The sequence below is a fragment of the Vicugna pacos genome, chromosome 23 (assembly GCF_048564905.1).
Source record: "Vicugna pacos chromosome 23, VicPac4, whole genome shotgun sequence".
In the NCBI taxonomy this organism is placed as follows: Eukaryota; Metazoa; Chordata; class Mammalia; order Artiodactyla; family Camelidae; genus Vicugna; species Vicugna pacos.
The window spans coordinates 31,278,688-31,294,767 of NC_133009.1; the positions used below are offsets into that span (position 1 = coordinate 31,278,688).

At 36.1% G+C, this 16,080-nt stretch overlaps 1 long non-coding RNA gene across 5 annotated transcripts in view; it reads left to right on the forward strand.

Annotated features, from left to right (window-relative positions):
• Window positions 1-16,080, forward strand: part of LOC140688778 (uncharacterized) — a 358,657-nt gene that overhangs the window by 117,636 nt on the left and 224,941 nt on the right. For all 5 annotated transcript variants that reach the window (XR_012063599.1, XR_012063595.1, XR_012063596.1 and 2 more), the window contains exons 4-6: window positions 3,619-3,734; window positions 7,063-7,225; window positions 8,785-8,976. This is a non-coding gene — a long non-coding RNA (uncharacterized lncRNA). The remainder of the gene's footprint in view (window positions 1-3,618; window positions 3,735-7,062; window positions 7,226-8,784; window positions 8,977-16,080) is intronic.

Consider the following 16,080-nt stretch of genomic DNA (forward strand, 5'->3'; position numbering starts at 1 on the left):
GTAACTTCTTATCTGTGAAATGGGGCACTATAAACAGTACCTGCCTACTAGGTTGTTACAGCACCAACTAGGTTAATCTTTGCAAACCACGGAGCAACACCTATGTAAGTGTTCACCGCTGTCCCAGGTCTGGGGGACAGGACAGCATGAGAAGTTTCCACGCAGTGGACAGCTCTGTAGGCTGTCAATTCACTGTCTGCAAAATTTACTTTTCAGCTTGTTGAAATCACCAAAATATTTGTTACATTATTTTTAAATGCTTTATTCTTTTGACTTATTCTATCATATTTCATTGAGCTGGCACATACAATGCTTTATTTTTATTTACATATTTACAGTCAGTTATCATTCCTTTACACATATTTACTGAGTAATTAGGTACTGTGCTAGTGGTGGTGCCACTCACACTGAACTGAGTGGTATGAAAGGGTTCTTGAAAAGTGTGTGCTAAGACTCATGCTTTGTGATACAAAATACAGTAAGTATGAGGTTGTGACATGTTCATGACTCACAGATAAAAAAATTCCATCACTCTGAAGAAATTGAATTTTTGCCTCATTTATCTGAGAACAGAGGCATTCTATTTACTGATACATTACTGTAAAAGTGGCAGGATTTAGTGACAACTTTTAGTCTATTTTTTATTATTAACTTTTAGTTTTTAAGACTGATGGACAAATAAATACGTTCACGCACTAAAAAAAAGTTGGAGAACTACATATTCCATGCAGTATTGCTTTCTAAATTGTCAAACTTAATAGCTAAATAGATGATATGATTGATTGATGTATTCAAGGAATTGAGCTAAGTTACTGTCATCTATTAATTCACTTAATACTCAACAGCAGTCTTTGAAGAAGACTACTATTGACCTAGTTAAAAAAATCTAAAATTTAATTACTTTGTTGTATAAGATTCTTTTTCCATATACACGCTGGCTAAAATGTCAAGTAGCTGAGAATTATTATCTTAACTTAGAACTGCTCAGTCATCTCCACTTGCCCCACATAGCACTAAAGACTAGTAAATGATGAGCAGGTATCTGTTATGAAATGGAAGTGACAAATTCAAGAATGAGATAAAGATATAATTATTAAATACTTAAAGGAATCTGAAGTTTAGGGTAGGGTATTAGATGCTGGAAAGTCAAAAAGAATAACATTATTTATTTTACTAATGGTTGAAACCAAATAGTCCTAACACTCAAAGCTTATTTAAATGTATGTCTTACTCCAAGTCTGTGACAGCTAGTGAACATTTCTATGAAATTCATGTGTTGGGATATGGAGAAGAGAATCGGAGGTCCCATAAAGACAATTTCGTAGCAAAACTATTGAGATTATGTATTCCAACGTTAAGGTAAGAGTGGCTTCTGAATAACTCCTATGAAATTAGGGCCCCAAATGTCTTTCCACTGAGAAATTTAAACTTTTGACCAAAACCACACCACTGAAATTTTCATATTAAAAATGCAATGAAGGTCATTAAGAGGTACCAACTTCCAGTTATAAAATAAATCCTGGGGATGTAATGTGCAGCATGAAGAATAAAATCAGTAATACTGCAGTCACTTTGTTCACTGACAGATGGTATCTAGATTGACAGTGACCATGTCAAAATGTATATAAATATCTAATCACTATGATGCACACCTGAAACCAGTATGATATCAGCTAAACTCGAATAAAAATGCATTGTCTGATTAATACATGTCAAGCTTTATAGAAAGTAGTCCCAGAGCCAGTTCTTAGTGAAATTTAACTATTTACTGGACTTATTGTCCAGAAACTGTGTTGTTTTTAAATCTCTACTTGTTCACTAGCTAAGTGGGGACTTTAAATCCATTTATCTTATTTATTTATTTGATAATTGTTAATTTTAATACATTAAATATAAACTAAGCTCATAAATTAAATAAAAGAATGGTCCTAGATGATTTTTGAGGTCCCTTTGAGTTCTAAAAATTTGTATGAGGAATTCGTTTATGCTGCTTAGGGTCAATGTGTCTGAAAGCATATCACCTTGAATACCTTAGAAAGAAACCTATTTATTTAAAATGAAACTACTTCCATAACAGGAAAACAATATACTAAATAGATTGTATCAAATCCATCATATAGAAGAGATTTTATCATTTACATATGTTAAAATTATTTTTCCTGTATGGGTGCTATATAAGAATAGATATATACACCTTTTTTTAGTTAGAAAGTTAAATATGCTCTGATCTCATTATCACCATTCCTTACAACATTGAAAGGGTTAATTAGAGAAGGCATGAACCAGGTAAATTGCCTGCTTAAGCTTTTATATAGACTCGAGTAGACATAAACTACCGCATGTAGTATTACATTACACCATCTGATTAAGCTTAAGTATAGAAATGAGACGAACTAGTGATAATTTGCTCTTATAACCCTGGAAAATCTGACTCCTAAGTAGTAATTAAGAAAACCAAAACTACATTGTAAACAAAGCATCTGTTGCTTGGTTATGCCGTTCCACCCACCCCCTTTTTTTGTGTGAAGATCTAATTGTACATTATAATTGCACATCATTCCTTCTGGAATTGCCCAATTATTTCTCTATTTCTTTTTGTATTTCTCTTCATTTTTAGCCAAACTATTTTTCAGCAATACATTATTACTGATTCGGTAATTAAAATATTTGTATTTCTCCTTGAAAATGGCTTAACAGCTTATGCCTCGTTGCAAGTTGTTGGGTGAGGAGGAATTAGGATTTTTTTTTATTTTTTGCGTTGAAACAGAAAATGAACCCTAACTCCATTCAATAGTCTCTTCATTCTTCAAGCAAGCACTGGCTTTCACAGGAAAAGAGCAACGACAATGCACCTTATCAGACACTGGTGCTTCAGATGAAGGTTAATGGTTTGAATTGCAAGAATAGCAGTGTACAGACTGTAATTAGGAATGTCTGGTGAAAGCCTGAAGTATAATGTGAAAGGAGAGCATCTGCTTGTTCACAGTAATGGCTGTCTTTTATTCGTTCTCTGTAATTTTTGTTTGTTTTTATAGACCATTTATCAAAATCTCATATGCTCATTAATTTTCGGTTCTAGGGAAAATAGAAGTGCATACTGAATTTCAGTAAAGAAATTTTATTTCCTCTTTTTGACCTTCTAACAAACAAAAGTTTGAACCAATGATGCACTACGTCTGAAATATTACTTAGTTATTCAGCAATGGAAATTATGCAAATGTTAAGTTTTTGTCTGATTACTAATAACTGCCTATTTTACTCAATTCCATGACTAAGTATATTTATTGAGGCACTGGTTAATACCACCAGAAATACTGCAGGTGGACTGAGTCAAATGAAGGAGTCCATCATGACCCACAGACTCATGTAATACATTGATGTTACCAGTAGTGTTATTGTACTGGTAGCATCATTAACAAGATGAGGACTTTAGGGCAGATGTAGGAGGCAGGATTCTAAGATGGCCACTAAGATTACAGCTTCCTTGAATAAATGTCCCGTGTGATCACCTCCCCTTGAATGTGGGCATTACCTGTGGATGTGATGGTGTATCACTCCTCTGATTAGGTTACTAAAGAGTAGCAAGAATTAATCAAAATGGAAACTCTCCTGGTCCAGGTTTAATTAAAGGAGCTTTTGAAAGAAGATGAGGCATCAGATGTGCTCCTGCTGGCCTGAAAGAAAAGTCACACAACCACGAGGAACTGGATCCTGCCACAACCCTGAATGAGCTTGTAAGTAGATCATTCCCTAGCAGATCTTCTAAGTGAGAACTGAAACATGCCCAACACATTCCTCTCAGCCTTGCAAGACCCTGAGCAGAGGACTTCAGTAACTCAAATTTGGATTTGTGATCCAGGTTGATTAGTGAGTTATGTTTATCTAATTTGCCATGCGGCAATAGAAAACTAATGGAGATAATATGGGTATTTCACTGTCTAACATATCCAGCAAGATATTTTTATTGTCAGGTGGTAGAGAAAACCTATAAATTAGAAAAATGTAACCTTTGTTTAATAAACTGAAGTATATACATTTAAGGCAGCCCTAATGCTAAAATGAAATCCCTGAAAATATGAGATTCCTTAAAGAGAATCTTGAGTTTAAATTTTATTCATTACCATGAAGCTCTTTTAAATTATTCTTCATGAAATACACTATACTGAAAACCAAACTTCTGAGATTTATAGCTCCCCTGACTCTCCAAACCTGTTTCTCCCGCAGCCTTCTTTTCCTTAGTTAATCAAAGATAGACGTCACCGACTGGTCCTCGCTAGAAACTAAGTCCTTTTATCTTCCTCTTACTGTTACATCTGCAAACCTGGCTAGCTACTTCTTCAAACTCTGACTCTAACTTTCTAACCATCTCCTCTAACAACACTCTGATGGAAGCCTCGGATTGAAACCCCATCTTTCACCTGGGTTACACCTCTCATGAGCTTGCTCTCACCTGTTTATATGAAGATACAGCTTGTCTCTCCTCCTCTCAGAATCTTCCAATGGCATCTAATTTCCCCATAATAACAGAGCTCTTCCAGTGGCACCTCTGCGGTACGTCTTTACTCTCGCTGACCTCACCTTGACTGTTCCGCACTCATTCCCTCTGGTCTCGGCATCCTGGCCTCCTTACTCTATAAAAGAAGTCCGGCATCCCTGCTCAGGCCTTCACACTTGCTCTTCCATTCCCTCCATCCGGACCACTGCGAATCTTTACCAGATACACTCTTCTCAGTGAAGGCGTTCCTGTTACCCCCTGCAGCACTCTGTCACCTTACTGTTCTCGCTTAATTTACTGCCTTAGCAGTTACTGACGTCTGACATACTCCATCTTAATCTAACATTACAGTGGTATGCATTTTGTTTTAAAGAGTTTATAATTTCTCAATGAAATCATTATTGATGATCACACTTTCTATTTTCTACCTAGCTCTGATGTGCATGGCGGTAGGTGGCACCACAGGCAGGGAACCCTCGCTGTGGTGGTGCAGCCGTCACTTTCTCCTGAGTCCCACCTTGCTCAGGAACAGTTTTTTTCCAGTTGTATTTTATTATTGTACATCAGTCATATTGCTTATCTATTTTCATGTATTTTTGATAAACTATTTCTTCAGTCTTTCCATCAAATTCCTATACTATTCATCTTTATATCAGTTCAGGCACAGACCAACTGACGTATTTTAGAATAAGTTAGGCTATATGGTATTAATTCTATAAATGAAAATATCTCAGTAAGCGTGTTTCATAGCAAGATCCAAGATCTTTTTTGTTTTTTCCCCACTGAAAAACAGAAAGGGAAGAACACTGAGGAAAATTTACTGTGCTGAATGTTTAAAATACTTTTTAACTTTAAAAAATTAATTTTTTGTGATCTTAAAGAGAGCCTGTTTCTTTTAAGAATATATGATATAAAAAACTCCGAAAAGCTTATCGCATTTACATGATCAGAAGTTGAAGTAACCGCTTCAGAGAATCAGGATGTTTGTGCATTGTGACTAGGAGGAACAGATCCTATAGGAAAATACAATTTTGAAATTTAATTATATTCTTTTATGTACTTAATCACTCAATGTATTATTTTTTTTAAAAAGCTTAAGATCAGTTCTTCTGCCTAATGTCTTATGAAAATCTAATAGCTTAATAGACAGATTTAAACAAAGGAAGTATTCTATAACCATGAGCTGAGAGATTAGAATATTATTTTCAAAGAGGCCTTAGTACTAAATATAGAGACATTTTCAGGCTTAGATAATAGCAGAATACTCTAAAATACTGAATTAATTTAAGAATTATGTATTCTGCAAATATAGACTTAAAAAAAAAAAAGACTTCAGGTTTTTTTTAGAGCAGTGTTAGATTCACAGCAAAACTGAAAGGAAGGTACAGAGATGCCGGGACTGCCTGTCCCCACCATGCACGCATTGCCTCTCTTCATTATCAACCTCCCAAACTAGAGCGGGCATTTGTTACCATTAATGAGCCTACAGTGATACATCAGAATCATCCACAGTTTACATTAGGGTTCACTCGTGGTGAACAAGAGGACATTCTATGGGTTTGGACAAATTTATAACGTCATTTATCCCCCATCACAGTATCTCACAGTGTAGTCTCGTTGCCCTAAAGATCTCTGTTGTGCCTGTCATCTCTCCTGCTCTCTCATCCCTGGAAAACACTCATCTCTTCACTGTCTCTCTTTTTTTCCCCCAGGATGTCATATAGCTGGAGTCGTAACATATGTAGCCTTTTCAGGTTGGGCTCTCTTACTTAGTAAGACACACTTCAGTTTCTACCATGTCTTTTTGTAACTTGATCGTTCCTGTGTTTTGAGCGCTGGCAGCCTTCTCTAGAGCTGTAACAAAAGCTGCCTTTCATCTGTTGAGTGTCACTGTTTGTGTCCAAAGGATCTTTAAAACATTTCCTACCCCCTAGTCAAAGAAGTGCAGGACAGAGTCTTATGGAGATGATCATTTGAAACCCAGGCCACTCACCTCTCCATTGATTATTTTTCAAGGAATGAATGGATTTGTTGCTCAAATTCTGTGGGAATTTGAGTGAGTGGGAAAATAGTATCATCTCAGGGATAGGACAGATCAGCTGGTAGTTCCAGGATCCACTCAGACAAGGGGTGTGCTTCCTCTCGTGCAGGTGGGGAGGTAGCAGGTATGTAAACCTTATGGCTCCCCCACCCCCCCGGATGGGAGCTATCAGATAAGGAAACTCCAACAGGAAAGGCGTGGAGTAGACCAGAGGTAGGTGCTGAGGAGGGGGTTAGTCCGTGAACCATGCAGTCAGGACACTGCGTCCTGCTGCACAGAACTGTGCTCACCTTTTCATCAGAGCCACAAGAGCACTAGAGCATCGCCAACCAAAGACCCACTGCTTGTATGTCTGTGTGCGTTTCTTCTGTACGGACTGAGCTGGGACCCCAGGAAAAGAGACACTAAAGTACTAATTCCAAGACTTGGCTGTGACCTTATTTAAAAATATGGTCACTGTAAGTCTCATTAGCCAAGATGAGGTCATGCTGGAGTCCTTAATCCAATCTGACTGGTGTGTTATAAGGAGACACAGGGAAAACACCATGTGAAGATAAAGGCGGAGACTAGAGTCATGCATCTGGAAGCCAAGCAATGACACGGGCTGCTGGCTGTCACCAGACAGGAGGAGAGAGCAAGAACCAGCCCTGCAGCCGCCTTCACTGCACACGGAGCCTCCAACATCGTTTGTGAGTATAAATTTCTGTTGCCTTAAGCCATCTTATTGTTCGCTTCCTAAGGCGTCCATAACAAGGCACAAGTCCTCCAGCTCTGGGAGTGGGGAAGGAAAAGGGGTGAACGTGAGCCTACCAGCCTGGCAGATGCTTACCGGGAGTGGACTGTGTATGAAATTGAAGTTTTAAATTGAACTGACTGAACAAAAGATATTTACAGTCTATATCTTCTATCTTTAACAGACTAAAAAGGAAATTAAGCAGATATTTTAGTGGCAGTTATTAGAGAAAAATACAATTATTTTCACCCATGTGTGTGTTCAGGGCACTCAGTAAATCTGTCGCACAGCCTAGACTGGGAACGATGGGCTCTGAATGGCCGCTTTCTGTTATCAGCTCACTTACCTTGAAGCAATACTTAGCATTTATATAATTTTGCCCCCTGACCTCTAAGGAAAATGAAAAAAGGAAAAAATTCCACAATTCATCAACCATTAAAAAAATTACATTATACATTTTGGAGATTTAGATTCTACAGCAGCTGGAAAAATTCAGTGAAATTATGTTGTTTCTGGCTGCTAGTCACATTATCTTCCCTTTCCCTGTTCAAGGTAAAAATTCTCCTTATGACTGTATTTCCCAAGCAGATAAACTGTTTATTCTATAAACTGTCCATATTCTATTTGACAAAATTAAAACTCACCATTAGTTGAACTTAAAGTACTGCTAAAAGCAGCCCAGCAACCACTTATTGCTAATTAACTATGCTTCCAAGGCAATGCATCAAATTGTTCAACCAACTGAATAGGCCTCTTGAAGACTTTCATCTTTATAGAAGCAAAACACAATGTAGTTGCTTATCCAATTATATAAACTGTATAAAGAAAAATTATATGTATATAGAAATAGAGGGTATAATACTGAAAGAATACAGAGTATGAATATATGTTTTATATTTGCAGATACATATATAATACATTGTTGTAGTATATAGGATGTATGCTACAATACATAATACTGTCTGTATTACAGATACTAGATATGCGTAATAGCATCTACCATACTGCCTTATAATTCATATAAATATAAATAAGACAGCATAAAGTATTTTAACTACAGGAGGAAACATATAATTCCTATAATTATAAATGTTACTAATTTGTGAATGTTAATTAATAACATCACTTTCAACTCTAAGAAGTTTACTCTGGAGTCAGGTAAGAAAGAAAATAGCAGATTTTTTTTCCTGATAAAGATGAATTAAAGGATGAAAATCAAAATTAGCTTGCTGCTTCCACTATTCCCTAACCCATCTCCAAGGCTAAACTTCCACATCTTTTGGCTTGCCAAACTGAAATTTTCTGAGAGAACTGTCTCCCATCCCGTCCAATTCAGAGGAAATCAAGAAATAAAACCCACCTAGAAGTAGCCTTTGGAGCTTTACCCCCACGTAGCAGAGAATCATGAGAGAGCTAGGGTACCGGCACTCCTTGTTGTCATCGTGTACAACCTGAGACCGGGTGTTCATCAAAATCATTGAAGATTTAACCACTGAATGAATCCCTGTCTTTCAGATGTCACATTCAGGCAGCAGGGAACCCTAATCCCAACAGGAATGCCCGAGAGGTACTGTAACACTCAACAAACACCAGCTGGAAGTGATAGAACAAGGATAAAGACACGCAGAGGAACGCTGGGAAAGGCCACACTTGAGTTTGCACTGCAGCCCTACCGTGGCCTTCAGGAGCTCCACAGTCAGCAACTGAGTAAGAGTCTCCCCACTGTCAAACCAGTCAAGAACAATGCATTTGTTGTCTAAGTAGAACTCTGAACACTGGCAATGACTACGTAAGGCTTAATTTCAGTAGAGGACTAGCATGAGCAAGGGAAGCTGGCCCTGCCAGTAGAGTAGAGCGCGAGAAATAATAGGAGAGAAGGTTAAGAAAGTAGGATACACTTCTTTTTAGAGTGATTTGAATACAAAGTGATAAGTTTTAACTTGGTTTGTAAATAATTCACTTCTATATTCAAATGGGTAAGAAAACGTTAATAATTTATTGTATGATTTAATTATTAATCATTCAACTATTTTACTATTCATAATCTCATTTAATTATTTCTTCTAGGTATTGTAATTTACTTTAATTTTTCTACTATTTAGAAAGAGACATAAAAGTTAGTACTGGAGATTGGGAGTGAACAATCAGTATCACCTTTTTTAACCCAACCCTCTTAAAAATAGTTTCTTTATCACCAAAGAGAAGGTGAGAGTCACACTGTTCAGATGCCATTTCACACAGGTTCAGAGTGTAGTCTGCCAGATTAGGCAGGGAGCAGAGGAGGACGAGTCATGGGTTTTCAGAGGTAGTTTCGAGCACACATCAGCCCCCCAGCCAGCTGTCAAGACCCACACATTCCTCCAGACACCACAGGCTTGTAGCAGCTGCTGGGGGAGCTTTTGAGGACCACCTGCGTCTAAGCTCTCATGAAGAGAGTAGCAATGAAGTCACTGGACTTGAATCTCTCGAAGTCCTATTGAATTCCATTCACAACCAAAGCCTGACAGGTAATATTATCGTGAGAAAATGAACAAGAACTAAGATAAGCAGATGATTAAGGTGATGTTTTAGGATTATGTATAATTCAGAACAAAATTAAAAAGGTTTATTATATTATAAAACACATACACCTGCTTTCTTTTTGCTGTGCTCTTCAGTTAGTTTCATTTCAAACTACAGAGTTGGTATTTCTGTTAAATCTTTGCTAAGTTAACTTATCACAAAATCATTAAATACCACTAAAAATCATATGTAAAAGGATGCATAGTCAAACTTACTGTGATTAGCAGTATGGAAAATGACGATTCAGGTAATACAGCTTCAAAGCTTTCCTCAGAATTTTCTGATGCATCAAATATCTTTGTCCTTATCCTTGCCTGATGAGCACACATCTTAGTTCATGATGATGAACTTTGCGTAAAACACATCAAAATGTTCTACAACAGTTGTTAGTGATTTCATACTTGTATATGTTCTGTCTACATATCAATTTGCCTAAAATGAAACACGTTCTCCTTCGCAGGTGTGCAAATGATTCTCAGAACGTTAAATGGGAAATTCAGTACATTAAGTATTTTTGAACGTGGTTATCCCTTTGGAGTTGAGACAGGATCACATAACGCACTTCCTACAAACAGTCACCTCTTCCTCCCTTGCTCCTTCCCCTTCCTTTCTGACAACACAGTAACTGACTTCTTGAGGCAGGTTTATTATTACTCACTATGGAAGGGTGAAATGATTCCTGTCTGCATTTAACAAAATCTGGTTCCAAATAGCAAGCACATACATATAGCAAACGCTTATGCCTATATTTATGTACATAAATATACAGTTTGACCTATATTTAATAGTTCATTCTTAAGCAAAATAAAATCTTACCAATTACAAATATATAAAGAGTTAACTTTTACTTTCTCTAGTAAAGCAGTCTACATTTATTCTTCTCAGTTCTACCTCCTAGGAAATGTAGAACTTGAGCACTTGAATTTAGTTACTGAGTATTTAACATAGTAACCTGGCAAAGATTAATGCTCAGAATAAAAGGATACATTTATAACCATTGGTTTTTAACTGCTCTTTAAATGCTTTTATGTTTCTTTACTGAGATTGTGGAGCAAATAAATATTTAGTCCTATAAATGAGATCGCAGCCAGCCACATACTTCTGCTCACTGAAGCGAGATTGTTTTAAAGCGTATATATGACCATGGCCCTTGTCTTCATTGGCTCCATATCTTTCAGGATGAAGTTAAAGCATCTAAATAAAGGCTCTGACCTGGCTGCCTTGTCTTCCTCCCTGCCTTTCTCTTTTTCATAAACCATATGTATCGGGCTTTCTTCTTAGTTGAAGACAGTAGAATCCATTCAAACTGCTTTAAACAGAAAATAGTTATTTTTAAAAGACCCCAAAATATACACACATGGTACTAGGGGAAAAAAAAGGCAGTTAAAAAGCGAACCATAGTCCTTCTCTCGTACAAAAACCTCAAAATAGAGCAGATATCTAAATAAAACTCAAACACTTCTTGAAGAAAACGTAAGACAAAATCTTTGCAACCCTGATACAGGCAAAATGTCTTACAGGCAAAATGTCTTAAATAGAACACAGAAATACGAGCAACGAAAAAGACTGATAAACTTGAGAGTCAAACATTAGCTACTCTTCAAAGTCTGTGATACAAAAATGGAAAGGCAAGAAACAGACTGGAAAAAATAATTTTATATCTAAAATGTATATATAATTCTTTGAATTCAATTTTATAAGATAAATAAGATAAGCCAGCTGATTTTTTTAAAGTGAAAGATTTGAATAGTACTTCATATATGTACATTTATATATAAAATGCAGAAGCACATGGAAAGATACTCAACATTCATCATGAGCGAAATGCAAACTAGAAACCATAAGACACACCATCACATACCCATTAAAATGAAGAAATTTGTTAATACCAAGTGTAGGTATTAACATTCTAACATTCAAGTGTTAGAATGTGGAACAGTGAGTGGGAATATAAAATGGTATGCTCTATTAGGAAAATTTTGGCAGTTTCTTACAAAGTTAAAAATATACTTATAAACAAACAGTGATTCCCAGATATTTACCTAAGAGATACAAAAACGTACGTCCACACAAAACTTCCGCGCCATGCAGTGCAGGATCTCTGCTTTAGATCTGGTTGTCAGAGAAAGCCTCTATCAAAATACTCCTAACCTGCAGCTTGACTGACAGGACGAAGCAACTCTGCAGGAGCTGAGAAAAAGCAATGGATGCTGAAGGAGTAGCTGGAACAAAGGATCTAGGTAGAAACAAGCTTGCCCAGAAAGGCGGCCAGTATTTGCAGGGAAGACGCAGTTGCTGATACGGGCAGGTAGTGAAGGTTTAAGGAAACAAAGAAGCCATGTCAAAGACGACCTTAGAGCCTAATAAGAAATTAAAAATCAACTAATAATATTTCTCACTACAACAACAAGTAACATTATAATGACCCCATAAATAGCCAAACTGTGTTTTAATTTTAATTTTAGTTCTTTTTCTGTACAGAATGGAGGACCTCCATACATTCAGAAGAAAATAATGTTAGTATCAATACTGATAGAATCTATCCTCTGTAAATGATCTAGTATCACCTTTTATCTTGCTTTATATTTGAGGTATATTTTTCTCTCATATTTTTCCCTTTCAGGAGTTTTAGTATTTTTTTTTCTTCTCATAAACCTAAAGATAATACACCTTTACCAGAGTCTGTTCATTCAGTGAACAGAACCTCCCTTTTTCTCACAACCATCTCATCGTTGCTCCATGCACAGCGAGCGCTTTCTGCATGTCTGCTGAAGATTTTTCTTCCTGTAACTTCCCTGCCTTGAACTCCTGGATTACAGCTTCTTTTATATATTTCCTTTTTTTTTTTTTGCAATTTTCCCCCCTATTTTGCTATAATTCAGTTTCAGTTAACTTGTTCTGCTAAGAGGTATGAGTAAAGTGAAGTAAGCCAGAAAGAGAAAGAAGAATACCATATAAGATTGCTCATATGTGGAATTTAAAAAACAAAAACAAAAACAAAAACAAAAAAACCAAGCGTAAATACAGGACAGAAATAGACTCACAGACAGAGAATACAGACTTGTGGTTGCCAGGGGGGTGGAGAGTGGGAAGGGATAGACTGGGATTTCAAAATTGTAGAATAGATAAACAAGATTATACTGTATAGCACAGGGAAATATACACAAAATGTTATGATAACTCACAGAGAAAAAAATGTGACAATGAGTGTGTATATGTCCATGAATGACTGAAAAATTGTGCTGAATACTGGGGTTTGACACAACATTGTAAAATGATTATAAATCAATAAAAAGTGTTAAAAAAAACTTTCAGAACCCTTGCACATGTGAAAATGTTTCCACTATCTCATGTGTCTGTACAACATGTATAACTGGTTGTCTGTATATTACTTCCCCTCAGAAGCATGAATCATTATCCTCCAGCATCCTGCCTGGCCTGTGAAAATTCCGACTCTCGGCAGTGATACAAGCAAGGTAGGCTGCGTCATCTGTCATTGAGTTGTTTTCAGTCTAAGTAGTTTGTTCGCAACTAAGTTCATTAACACTATATACTGAAAAAGCAAAGAGTAACATTGTAGTTTCTGGTTATAGTTAAGTTAAAGACAGTTATTAATAAGGAATCTTAGTAAGTGAATAATGCAAATGTTGTTCTCTGATTAGAATCAACTACTTCTGACTATTGCAGTACTTAAGGCCCTGGCCTACATTTGCACCCAACTTTTCAAAATAAATCCTAATTGACAAACATTATGGTGTATTCAAATTATGACAAGTGAATACATTTGTTTCCAGAAATAACAGCAAATGAGACAAAGCCTTTTGTAAAATATGAACAAAATCTGAAAAACTCAGTAAAAAATAATCTACGTGGAAATTCCACCTCCTTACAAGGAAGGCTGCTTCAGATTCTGAGTCTTGATAACAAGGTTAAGCATACATATTAGCTATTTTGGTTAGATGTCAGAAGTAGAACTCTCAAGCAGTCAAGTGTAAGCACTTGTTAATTTGGGGAAACTTAACCAAAGGACTCAAGTCCACAAAACAACTTTTTTAAACTGTTGTTTTGTGAAGCGTTACCTTAAAAATTTTGGAATTCATAGTTAAATAATTATTCATTTCTGACCTTAGTGACCAATATTATGAATCTACTTGAAGGTTTTTTTAATAATTTTCTGTTATTCACTTCAGAAATAACTAACAACAAATACAATTTTGGAATTTTAAAAATTTCAAATGAAATTTTAAAATGCTTTCTCTAGATCCTGTAGTGCTATATTCCAAATAATCATGGGGGCCAGTATCACACTGAGAGACAAAATTCAGGTGTTGTCATTATTAATTTTTCTTCCCTGGGAAAGTACACACATTGGCATGCATGAACATGTTTACAATTTCAAAAATTAACATGATAGAAATCTCAGAATCCACTTACTTAAAATAATCAAATCAAAAAGATAAAAAGTACAGTATCATTGGTAGCATAGATTTGTATATGTCTAGTCCATTAGTAACTGAAAATATATTTTAGGAAGATAAAATATGGTAAACCCAATGACTTCCCTGATATTTACCTTGGTAAAAGTCATGACTCTCTGATAGAAAAGGTGAGTAACATTTAAAGTAATGGAAAAATAATTTTCTAGCTGTCTTTTTTGTAAAATACATATAAACCTAGAGCGATTAAGTAAGATCTTTCTATAGTTAAGCCTGTTTATGCTGAGAAAAACTTCAGTAGATCTATTGCTACATCCTTCCTTTCAATAAAAATGTTAAGTAAATTCCGTAGTTTTCTTAAGATATTTTTTGTAAGAATATCCTCATAGTATTGTGAAATTGCTTGGGATGATAGTATAAAACCATGATATTTATGGGAGGTTGAGGTAAGAAGAATGAATTTAAGTGTAAATGTGGAAACAAATTGAATGGACAGAAAAGTCTAAGTGACATTTCAGATCTAAAAATGGCTTTTTTCTAGAGACCATCAATCATTTTATTTTGAAGTTTTAATATAGGAAGCTGGCTAGCACACACTCAAATGACTTCATTCTAGATTTTCTTTCTCTAGCTGCAGTAGCTTTTCAAAGAATTACACATTCAAACCAATTCAGAAATTATGCCTATTCTTTTTAAAAATCACTATAAACTGACATACTAAAATAAGTGAAGTGACACATCAACTTAGGGAAATTTACCACATGCATGTTGGCAGGCTCACCCTTCCACTGCACAGCGTCTTCACCCAGTTACCAGTCTCTGATGGATCTTTTCCCAGTGAGGATGCAAATGAACCCACCTGACCAGGAATTTTAGGATGACGGTGTTTTTCCACACACAGTCCTGAGAGGTATTCTATCTTCTCTTATAATCTGTCATTTAAATATGTTTCAATAATATTATATTTTAAACTGTGACTATAATTTCGTAAGTTTTATAGAGGAAGGAAGCATCTAGTGTAACTGGCTCAACATGAAGGAGCTTCACAAATATATAAAGTGCAAACTTTGACTTAACACATGAATAAATAATTATGATAGGACTGTCACTGTAGTTAATGTAGTAGCCCCTCTGTCACATCACAACATTATCTTTTTTGAGGTTGGAATAATTAAGATCTAGTCTCTTAGCAAGTTTGAGGATAATAATACAATATTGTTGTCTGTGTCCACTCTACTGTGCATTATTAGATCTCTAGGACTTACTTACTACTAGTTGCAAATTTGTATGCTTAAATATTTCTCCTGTTCCCTCAGCTCCCAGCTCAAGGTAACCACCATTTTACTGTCTGTATTAATAGACTGGATTTTTAAGATTCCACATATAAGTGATATTACACAGTATCTTTCTTTGTCTGACTTATCTCTCTTAGCGTCATGCCCTCAAGGTTCATATACGTAGTAGCAAATAGTAGCTTCCTTCTCTCCTATGGCTGATAATACCCCATTGTGTGTGTGTGTGTGTGTGTATGTGTATACACAAAAGGCCATAAAGAAAGATAAAGAAGGACTCTATGTAATGATTAAAGGAGCAATACAAGATGAGGATATTATGGTAGTTAACATATATGCACCCAGTATAGGACCACCTACATATATACAGCAAATACTAACAGACATGAAGGGAGACATTGATGGGAACACAATCATAGTAGGAGACTTTAACCCATCCCCCCACCCCTGCCCCATTAACATCATTGGACAGACCTACCAGACAGGAAATCAGTAAGGCAACAGAGAAACCAAATGACACA